The following is a 12781-nucleotide window of genomic DNA, read 5'->3' on the forward strand; positions in this document are numbered from 1 at the left end:
CTCAAAATGTGTGTTTTGAAGCCCTCTAATGATTACATATCATAATATGCAAATGAACCACACAAGTAGGTCATGAGAGGTAAAAAGGTCACCGGTTTTGGGTCAAGCTCACAATTTACGGATTTCAACTTTGCCTCGTCATCTATTGGGACATTTGCCAAAATCAGGCCTAGAAATGGCTGGAAACTGTGTCAGAAGGAATTTTCAACAATTTAAAGGCACCCATGTTCAGTCATCTAGAAAAATATCCAAACGGAAACAAATGAGCCAAGGTAGGTTTTTGCAGAAATTTATACTTTTATGATATATCAGTACTAACACCAACATCAACCTTAAATCACACTATAATGACAATAAGTCTCACAAAATGTTCATTACAAAGCATTTGTGTATCTTTTTGAGTAACTGAAGCATGAAGCAGGCCTAAAGAGGTCAAAAGGTCACCTATATTCGGTCATGCTGGACGTTTTCAATGTTCAACACGCTAGCATCATGTTGTTGGCCAGTCATTAAGATAATAACTCAAAATAGCTTGGGACACATCTACGGAAACCATACTTAATAATTACATTTTAAGAAACACTTTACCTATTTTTCTATTATTACTAACAGACCCAAACGAATAGAAACTTAGGCGTGTAATTTTAAGCAAATCCATTTATTAAGCACTCAAACGTCCCAAGTAAAGATTGTACCTACTTTTCCATTATTATGTAGGTAATGCTATAATCTTATCTTTAAGACCTATTGCAGTTGAGACAGCCGTAAAGGGATGACACCCACTTAACTTATTGCAGGTCTTACAGGCTACAAGTAGAAAGGCTGTCTTTGTCAAAAGTCCATCCCCACCCCACTGGTGAGCCATAATTCATCTTGTTAGGCAACCTGTTTTGAGTGCTCACAGTCGGACATCCTGGTGTAAATGAAATGGTTTCTATCGTCTTCCCTTTGCTTCATTGACAATTTTCAGGTCGCTGAATTTATCATACAAGATAACTATAATGCGTTTAAGTAGCTGGGAATATGGACCATTTGTGTCTGTTTTGGTGTAAGAGTTGAGTGTCATATTGGTAACGACACAGGTCACATCAGGGTAGCAGTTCCATGCACATCAAACTGATTATCTATTTTTCCCGAAAAAAAGAGAGCAAAGTAGTGTTAACATCCTCTGAAGATGTTTGATGAGCAGCAAGGCCAGGGATTTCACTTTAGCCAGGATGCCTGCTTCCTTGAATACCTTTCCTTTGCTTTTCTTCCGTGGATGCTTTGATTACTGTTCATGATGTATGTGTCCTATACCAACGCAAGGAGGTCGGTATTGGATGCAATTATAGTTTTCCCGCGAATGTTTGACCCGTCATGGGAATGATTACTTGATAAATACTATAGGATTACTGTATATTGCCACCGTAGACTGCCACGAAGAGAAATAACCATTACGTTTGATGCCACAGTTATTATTCAAGCAAATATTCGTTCAATGCCACCATGTGACTATGAGGAATCAGACATCACACTTTTAATTCATGTGCAGAACGTTATTATGAACGACTGTACCAGCCATCATGTGCGCACTGTTAACACAAATATATATATGTCGTCCCAACTGGCAAGTTCCATCATTTGTTTACCTTGGGTAAAACAAATGTGAGAATATGGTTTGTCTGTGGTACAGGTAAATGCTTTACATATCATCAAATCAATGGTATATATGACGTCCTGAGAAAAGATACATACTTGTCCCTTCTTCTTTTCCATAGCTTAACAGGATATAATACTCCTGCTTTCTTTGGAAACAAGGTAAAAGGACCGAAACTGCTACCCTGATGTGACCAGTGCCTTTACCTAACACCCGTGTCTTTGCCTTACACCAAAGTATATGCACATGATCCACACTCCAGCTCTGCACCGTAAGTTTTTATAATAAGACCAGTGATCTGCCAGAATGGAACAACAATGAAAACCATTTCATCATCTTAGGATGCACCTACTATTGCTCAACCTGCTATTCACCAGTGGACAGAATGAATAAATTGCATCTACTCCAGAGGGGTGGGGGTGGTATTTTGATAACGCCAGTCCTGCATTCCTATATGCAGTACCAAACCTGTGACCCTTAAATACTGCAGTGTTGTTACAATAGTCTAAGTGGATATGGCACTAGACGTATACGATAAAATAAGATAAGATACATTTTATTACTGCCGATCACAGCTTATGAATAATGTATATATGACCTATGTATTACAGGGCTGCAAACTTACCAAGTATATGTGGCCAAGGCTGTAAAGATACTTAGAAATTGAACTAAATGCAAAGGATTACATTCTACCTCCATTTGGTGAAAGTGAAACAGACAGCTAGTGCCATTTACTGACAATAGTTTGAATTGGGAGTAATAATATTTTTAATATCATTTGATTAAAACTTTGAAGGAATTTCAAGATTTCCACTAACCTGTACCTGTTCAATCTAAAAACAAAAGCTGAATTAGGGTGCTTCGACACAACCAACGGTGTTTATTATGACTTTCTCATTGTCGTTTCCATCCTTATTTTTCAGGATGAGCTTGGTTGGTACCATCAAATCATAGAAAACTGAATGGTGACCTTTTGACCTCTGATGACCTACTTTTATACATGCCAATAATAATTTGCTTAAAAAGACATCAGATGCCAAGAGCACTTCATAATAAACGTGTTGAGTGTTTATTTGTTCTAATAGGGTGTTTGTTGTGTTAGTTAATGTTAATGGTAAATTTGATATATCGTAAAAGTATCAATTTCTGCAAAAACCTGACCGTGGCTCGCTTGTTTCCGTTTTAATATTTTGTCTAGATGGCTCAACATGGGTGCTGGAAATTCCTTCTGACATAGTTTCCAGCTATTTCTAAGCCTGTGTTTGGCAAAAGTCCCAATAGATGACCAAGGGTGGGGGCGGTCTTTTGATAAAGCCAGTCCTGCATTCCTATATGCAGTACCAAACCTGTGATCCTCAAATACTGCAGTGTTGTTACAATAGTCTAAGTGGATCTGGCACTAGATGTATGCGATACAATAAGATACATTTTAAATAGTATTACTGCAGATCACAGTTTATGAATAATGTAGATATGACCTATGTATTACAGGGCTGCAAACTTACCAAGTACATGTTGTCAAAGCTGCAAAGATACTTAGAAATTGAACTAAATGCAAAGGATTACATTCTACTTCCCTTTGGTGAAAGACAAATAGACAGCTAGTGCCATCTATTGCCAATAGTTTGAATGGGGAGTAATAATTTTTTAAAGATCAGTTCAATGAAAAGTTGATGGAATTTCAAGATTTCCATTAGCCTGTACCTGTTCAATCTGAAAACAAAAACTGAATTAGGGTGCCAGACACAACCACATTGCCGTTTTCATCCTTATTTTTCAGAATGAGCTTAGTTGGTACCATCAAATCAGAAAACTAAATAGTGACCTTTTGACCTCTGATGACCTACTTTTATACCTGCCAATAATTATTTTCTTTAAAAGACATCAGATGCCAAGAGCACTTCATAATAAACATTTTGAGTGTTTGTTTGTTCTAATAGGGTGTTGTGTTAATTAATGTTGATGGTAAATTTGATATATCATAAAAGTATAAATGGACAGATATTTTACTAAACTGGTAGTTAATTAACATTTAGTGTGCATTACAAAATGTTCTCTTATTTCTTTTCATCCGTATATATATTTACTTATCTGCAAATGTTTTTTTCGCTAATTGTCAACTTAGGCAAACAGATTGTTTCTAATGGTCTTGTTGTTTGTAGTAAAATCGTCAAAATATACCTAACGTCACAAACAAAACAGGTACTACGATAAGTGTTTAAAATCCACCCGGTAAATGGCCACCATTATTAATGACATTAACTAGAACAATTTAATTTTTACTTCGTTTATTAAAAGCAGGCAAAAATGCATAAATAACTGATTACAGAAATTACAAGAAACTACATAAAATACAATACTCAAGACTCACTGAACAAACCAAAATCGGTTATCAAGTTTCAGAATAAAGGTATATGGAATTAAAACAAGAATACTGACAATACAATATATGAAGCTGTGGTAAATGTAAAACAAATATGTATGTATGTATGTATGAATGTGTGTGTGTGTGTGTGTGTGTGTGTGTGTGTGTGTGTGTGTGTGTGTGTGTGTGTGTGTGTGTGTGTGTGTATATATATATATATATATATATATATATATAGAGAGAGATAGAGAGATAGAGAGAGAGAGAGAGAGAGAGAGAGAGAGAGAGAGAGAGAGAGAGAGAGAGAGAGAGAGAGAGAGAGAGAGAGGGGGGGGGGGGAGATAGAGTAACTGGTTACTGTCTTAAGATATCAGCTTTATCCTGCGAAGGTTAGAATGACGAATGCAGCTCGGAATAGTCGGAAAATCATTATTTAATCCATTTTTGTGTACACAAATCGAGTATCGTCAACCTAGCAAGGTTTTTGCAGTATGATGTCATAGAAGATACATGACTACATTTTTTTGTAAGACGCTAGCTACATTCGTCACACTGAAAAAGCGTTTCTAAATTTAATTAAATACATAAATATACAAGTTTGTTATTGTTATCTCAAAACTTAAAAGTTATTTGTATTTACTGTACTAAAACAAATGATTTAAATAGTAAGTTTATTGAAAATCTAGTCTAAAATACTCGAGTCGAGTCGGGCTTATGTCACGTGACCTATATTTTTGGTCAGTGACCAACAATATAGAGATTTATCTTGTCATCATATCTTGCCAATGAATACAGTGATTGCAGGATATATTCTCTTTATTACAGCAACTCACATATACACACATCCTGTAATAAATACTGTACAATATAATATTTGTTATTACATTATAAATCCTAAAAATCAAATACATATATAAAACCATACATTGCTCAACATTGAATAATAAAAACAACCTAAAAAGGGAACGAACTCTTGCATTATACTTGGTATCCGGAACCACAAGAAGCAAACAACACTGGCCTTCTATCCTGTCAATTCCACATCCAGATGATGTAACACCGACCTTGACAAAACCCAAATAAGGCAAGTGCTCCCCTCCAGCACATTCAATCTCCAACATATCATTCAATGGTTCTAGTGGAATATGTGACAAGTTATTCTCATAAAAGGATTGTGACATAACCGAAACAGTTGCACCAGTATCCAACAACGCGCAGGCAGGAATGTTGTGAACTAAAATGTTCACTTCATTAGAGTTAACAACTAACCCCACTGGAACCCTGACAATTACCTATGGATGACCTCTCCCCATAGGCCTGTGCGAGTTTAAAGGATGTCTACGGTGATCCAATCTGACTCGGCAACCATATGCCAAGTGACCTGGGTAACCACATCTCCAGTAGATGGGTTCTTCGTCTGATCGTGTTGGAGTGGATCCGTCCTTGGCAGCAGAGGCTCCAGCTTGCTGGTAGTGCTCTTTAATCCGGGAGTGTTGTCCAACATAATCAGCATGGCCACCGGTATTACCAGGTCCTGTATTCCATCTGGAGAAATTACCTCTACCCCTGAAAGATTGTTGACTGCTTCTCTGAAATGATTGTTGACCCACTGGACCTGCCATTTGTTGATAAACATGACCTGGTACCCACTGTTGCTGCTGTTGCTGCTTCATATCTGCTATCTCACCTCTCAACTCATTCATCATTGATTTCAGTTCTGATATATCAGAGTTGACAGATTCCGAATTTGTAACCATCTTCACAGTAGTCTTGCTCTTGTCCCTGGATGAGAATACCCTGTCGCGATTCATCTCAAACTCAAATTCACGAAGGCAAAGGCGTAACTCATCAAAGTCATCAATGGCATCGTATTTGTAACCTGCTGGGCTCTTCAAAGCTGTATTAAGTCCATCCCGCAATCTGGTCCTCAACATCTCATTCTGCTCATAAGATGAAATAGATTTCTGCTCAGATAATTGAAACAGAAGACACAAACGGCGACTCCAAGCAGCGACATCGTCACCTTCTCTTTGCCTGGTGCTGTAAAACTCTGACAAAAGAGAGGAAGTGCAACGAAGAGTACCAAAAGCACTTTCAACTTACTAAGAAGTTCTAAAATAGATGCCGTATAACCAAGTTTCATAGCGATCATCGCGGCTTCTCCTTTCAAGGATTTCCTGATTGCTTGGATGCCCTGCTCAGGATTATATGTCTTCGAATCAAGAAGGTAATCTATCTCGAATCTCCAAATATCGTATTCAGCATCTTTCCCTGGAATGGAAGTCTTGGAAAAGTCTGGTATGCAACAGGAGTTGAAGGATATATCGAAGAATCGAACGATCTCTTAAAGCTAGTTAATTCTGGTTTTGCAGTGTTCGAGATTAAATTTCTTGGCCAGTATCCCAAATGGATACTAACATTTCACAATCTGGTATCCCACATGAGAATTTAGTATTATATGGCATCCCAGTGGGATACTGGGTTCATGAAGTCTGGTATCCAAAATTAAATTCTGGTATCCCCGGGATATCGGGATACCGTTAATCTCGAACACTGTTTTGCAATGGGCTCCTGTTGCCCGGCTGACTGAGATATCCACTCTTTGAAATCATCAGGACTATCAACATTTGGAGACATCCCCATTTTCCTAAACAATCTTAACCATTTCACCCACCTCTTCTTCACTCAACTCCATCATGAAACAAAATGGTTATGTAATGACATAAACTCAATACCAAATTGGACAAAGTGAAACAAAATTTAACAAAGTCCTTCAAATATCAACAGTAGAATGAATACAATCTACTATTGTGCAATGAAGTAAAATGCCAAGTTAAAAAGAACTCCTTACTAACTGTATTGGGACGAATAGCCACTGCATGTACCTCAGCAACTTATATAAAGCAAATGTGCACACATGACTATAGTGAAATGAACTATTCTTAAAACTATCCTGAAAATAACTAAGTCCAAACAGCAGAAAAGTATCTAACACCAATCAACGAAAATGGCTTTGTAGACAAACTACCTCAAGCTTATAAAACAACTGTAAATTATGATCTAAATGACTAAGTCAAATCCCACATTAACCAAATAACTAAATAACCAATTACTCAAGTGATAACTGCAACTGATAAGTACAACTAAGTAACCTAACTTCATATAACCACTGGAAGGAATGGATAACTATGAAATATTTTCAAATAAACATCCTAAAATAAACAGAGTATGAGATATGACAACTAACAACAATTGATAAAACTTTATAAGCACCAAGGGTGTATGGTACAGACTAAGTCAATGTCTGAAATAAAGTAATTAATTACAAGTTTGATAATTCAATATCTGAAATAAAATAATTATCAAATATAAACTATCAACTATCAAGATACAATATAAAATAATACTAACTATAAAGAATTGCAGTCCTGAAAATAAATAACAAAAGCAAAGTCAATTCAATGAATGAACCACTGAAGGGAAATCACATTGTAATCATGTAGGATGAATAAGCATAAAAGTGAACAGGAAGTTCAAACAGGAAGCGGAAGCTAGGAAAAGTAAACATGAAATGCAGTGTTAGTTACCAAATGAAATGCAGTCTAAAGTCATGTCAGTCCTGTTGTCCAAATATATTATTTAATAATTTAATTTATATCTAATTTAAGTTATGAATTTATCATTTTAACGGTTTAATACTAATTAATTATTTTAACTTTAATTTGTTAATGCTAACAATTAAAACTAATTTGACTTATCAACCATATAAAAAAAATAAGTACACCATGTGGTTAAGTATGAGCTGGCAAATACCATAACTACATATTAAAAATATTACAACCTAATCACACATTGATATGGCCACTTACTATTCACAGCACCAAAAAATACAATAAAAAAAATTAAGCTGTGAACTTCATACACAAGGTCAAAAGAAAAAAACAAAAGAAAAATGGTTTACAAAAAAATAAATTGAAAAATTCACTTATAAACTGTTTACAATAATTAAGCCGGCAAACTTGTGACGTCCCCCCAAAATACAATCACAGAATCAAAATACAATGTAATATAGGATTAAACTGAAATTGTCTTAAATGTCTATGTGCACAAATTTAGAGATACCGGTTAATGATCGTCGGCGGAGCTCCTCGAAAATCTCAAAAACATACGGAAAACACTGAGCACCAGAAACATGTTGGTCACGGTAAAGGACAGTCAAAAGTCACATATCTGGCAACAAACACGATCGAGAAAACACTGAGCACCAGAAACATGTTGGTCAAGGTAAAAGACAGTCAAAAGTCACATATCTGGCAACAAACACGGTCGAGAAAACACTGAGCACCAGAAACATGTTGGTCAAGGTAAAAGACAGTCAAAAGTCACATATCTGGCAACAAACACGATCGAGAAAACACTGAGCACCAGAAACATGTTGGTCAAGGTAAAAGACAGTCAAAAGTCACATATCTGGCAACAAACACGGTCGAGAAAACACTGAGCACCAGAAACATGTTGGTCAAGGTAAAAGACAGTCAAAAGTCACATATCTGGCAACAAACACGGTCGAGAAAACACTGAGCACCAGAAACATGTTGGTCAAGGTAAAAGACAGTCAAAAGTCACATATCTGGCAACAAACACGGTCGAGAAAACACTGAGCACCAGAAACATGTTGGTCAAGGTAAAAGACAGTCAAAAGTCACATATCTGGCAACAAACACGGTCGAGAAAACACTGAGCACCAGAAACATGTTGGTCACGGTAAAGGACAGTCAAAAGTCACATATCTGGCAACAAACACGGTCGAGAAAACACTGAGCACCAGAAACATGTTGGTCACGGTAAAGGACAGTCAAAAGTCACATATCTGGCAACAAACACGGTCGAGAAAACACTGAGCACCAGAAACATGTTGGTCACGGTAAAGGACAGTCAAAAGTCACATATCTGGCAACAAACACGGTCGAGAAAACACTGAGCACCAGAAACATGTTGGTCACGGTAAAGGACAGTCAAAAGTCACATATCTGGCAACAAACACGGTCGAGAAAACACTGAGCACCAGAAACATGTTGGTCACGGTAAAGGACAGTCAAAAGTCACATATCTGGCAACAAACACGGTCGAGAAAACACTGAGCACCAGAAACATGTTGGTCAAGGTAAAAGACAGTCAAAAGTCACATATCTGGCAACAAACACGGTCGAGAAAACACTGAGCACCAGAAACATGTTGGTCAAGGTAAAAGACAGTCAAAAGTCACATATCTGGCAACAAACACGGTCGAGAAAACACTGAGCACCAGAAACATGTTGGTCACGGTAAAGGACAGTCAAAAGTCACATATCTGGCAACAAACACGATCGAGAAAACACTGAGCACCAGAAACATGTTGGTCACGGTAAAGGACAGTCAAAAGTCACATATCTGGCAACAAACACGATCGAGAAAACACTGAGCACCAGAAACATGTTGGTCACGGTAAAGGACAGTCAAAAGTCACATATCTGGCAACAAACACGATCGAGAAAACACTGAGCACCAGAAACATGTTGGTCACGGTAAAGGACAGTCAAAAGTCACATATCTGGCAACAAACACGGTCGAGAAAACACTGAGCACCAGAAACATGTTGGTCACGGTAAAGGACAGTCAAAAGTCACATATCTGGCAACAAACACGGTCGAGAAAACACTGAGCACCAGAAACATGTTGGTCACGGTAAAGGACAGTCAAAAGTCACATATCTGGCAACAAACACGGTCGAGAAAACACTGAGCACCAGAAACATGTTGGTCACGGTAAAGGACAGTCAAAAGTCACATATCTGGCAACAAACACGGTCGAGAAAACACTGAGCACCAGAAACATGTTGGTCACGGTAAAGGACAGTCAAAAGTCACATATCTGGCAACAAACACGGTCGAGAAAACACTGAGCACCAGAAACATGTTGGTCACGGTAAAGGACAGTCAAAAGTCACATATCTGGCAACAAACACGGTCGAGAAAACACTGAGCACCAGAAACATGTTGGTCACGGTAAAGGACAGTCAAAAGTCACATATCTGGCAACAAACACGGTCGAGAAAACACTGAGCACCAGAAACATGTTGGTCACGGTAAAGGACAGTCAAAAGTCACATATCTGGCAACAAACACGGTCGAGAAAACACTGAGCACCAGAAACATGTTGGTCACGGTAAAGGACAGTCAAAAGTCACATATCTGGCAACAAACACGGTCGAGAAAACACTGAGCACCAGAAACATGTTGGTCACGGTAAAGGACAGTCAAAAGTCACATATCTGGCAACAAACACGGTCGAGAAAACACTGAGCACCAGAAACATGTTGGTCACGGTAAAGGACAGTCAAAAGTCACATATCTGGCAACAAACACGGTCGAGAAAACACTGAGCACCAGAAACATGTTGGTCACGGTAAAGGACAGTCAAAAGTCACATATCTGGCAACAAACACGGTCGAGAAAACACTGAGCACCAGAAACATGTTGGTCACGGTAAAGGACAGTCAAAAGTCACATATCTGGCAACAAACACGGTCGAGAAAACACTGAGCACCAGAAACATGTTGGTCACGGTAAAGGACAGTCAAAAGTCACATATCTGGCAACAAACACGGTCGAGAAAACACTGAGCACCAGAAACATGTTGGTCACGGTAAAGGACAGTCAAAAGTCACATATCTGGCAACAAACACGGTCGAGAAAACACTGAGCACCAGAAACATGTTGGTCACGGTAAAGGACAGTCAAAAGTCACATATCTGGCAACAAACACGGTCGAGAAAACACTGAGCACCAGAAACATGTTGGTCACGGTAAAGGACAGTCAAAAGTCACATATCTGGCAACAAACACGGTCGAGAAAACACTGAGCACCAGAAACATGTTGGTCACGGTAAAGGACAGTCAAAAGTCACATATCTGGCAACAAACACGGTCGAGAAAACACTGAGCACCAGAAACATGTTGGTCACGGTAAAGGACAGTCAAAAGTCACATATCTGGCAACAAACACGGTCGAGAAAACACTGAGCACCAGAAACATGTTGGTCACGGTAAAGGACAGTCAAAAGTCACATATCTGGCAACAAACACGGTCGAGAAAACACTGAGCACCAGAAACATGTTGGTCACGGTAAAGGACAGTCAAAAGTCACATATCTGGCAACAAACACGGTCGAGAAAACACTGAGCACCAGAAACATGTTGGTCACGGTAAAGGACAGTCAAAAGTCACATATCTGGCAACAAACACGGTCGAGAAAACACTGAGCACCAGAAACATGTTGGTCACGGTAAAGGACAGTCAAAAGTCACATATCTGGCAACAAACACGGTCGAGAAAACACTGAGCACCAGAAACATGTTGGTCACGGTAAAGGACAGTCAAAAGTCACATATCTGGCAACAAACACGGTCGAGAAAACACTGAGCACCAGAAACATGTTGGTCACGGTAAAGGACAGTCAAAAGTCACATATCTGGCAACAAACACGATCGAGAAAACACTGAGCACCAGAAACATGTTGGTCACGGTAAAGGACAGTCAAAAGTCACATATCTGGCAACAAACACGGTCGAGAAAACACTGAGCACCAGAAACATGTTGGTCACGGTAAAGGACAGTCAAAAGTCACATATCTGGCAACAAACACGGTCGAGAAAACACTGAGCACCAGAAACATGTTGGTCACGGTAAAGGACAGTCAAAAGTCACATATCTGGCAACAAACACGGTCGAGAAAACACTGAGCACCAGAAACATGTTGGTCACGGTAAAGGACAGTCAAAAGTCACATATCTGGCAACAAACACGGTCGAGAAAACACTGAGCACCAGAAACATGTTGGTCACGGTAAAGGACAGTCAAAAGTCACATATCTGGCAACAAACACGATCGAGAAAACACTGAGCACCAGAAACATGTTGGTCACGGTAAAGGACAGTCAAAAGTCACATATCTGGCAACAAACACGATCGAGAAAACAAACTCGCTCACAGGTCCTGTTGACAACACGGGCGCAGTTGCAGTCGCTGATGAGATCGTCCCTACGTCGGCTCCAAATGTAACAGAAAAATCAACCTCCACTGAGGGGATTTGAACCACGGACTCTCAGTACGATAGTCCAGCGCTCTACCAACTGAGCTAATAGGGAAATTCCCACTAGCTACTGCCAGTAGGAGCACTTTATACCAACATTACTACATATATATATATATAAAATAGTACAATTTGCATTAAAAATACAAGTTAAAATTATTCTAGTGTCAATTTAAATGTATGTAATGTAATACAAGTTGGACCAACATTTAACGTTTGAGTATCAGACCGCGATCGAGCGAAAGAAAGTTGACGTCCAGGTCAGGTCAGAGGGTTTTACAGGAGCGGGAGAGGGGATCGCCCACGCTGGCATGCGAAAGGGAGCACAATCACCCCACCAGGGTCGGTAGCGGGTGGGGTGGTTTTGGTGCTCTTGTATTTACAAATGTTCCGTAGGATTGGGTGCAAAATGAAATGGGTTGCGTAATTTCGTGAGGTAATTCTGAGGCATAATTTGGAACGGTTCATCAAAATTCAATTGGAGCTATTTCATTGATTTGATCGACTTAGTTGGCCGGAATTTAGCTCTTGTTGACGTCCGGTTCGGTGAGGCCAAGTTATAGGGTTTTACTTGCACATTCAGAACAAGCTGTTGTAGCGCACGCCTGTCATGGGCGCAGGTGTCGGCTCCTTCGTCCAGGACAGGA

Source organism: Gigantopelta aegis, chromosome 14 (assembly GCF_016097555.1).
Source record: "Gigantopelta aegis isolate Gae_Host chromosome 14, Gae_host_genome, whole genome shotgun sequence".
Classification (NCBI taxonomy): Eukaryota; Metazoa; Mollusca; class Gastropoda; order Neomphalida; family Peltospiridae; genus Gigantopelta; species Gigantopelta aegis.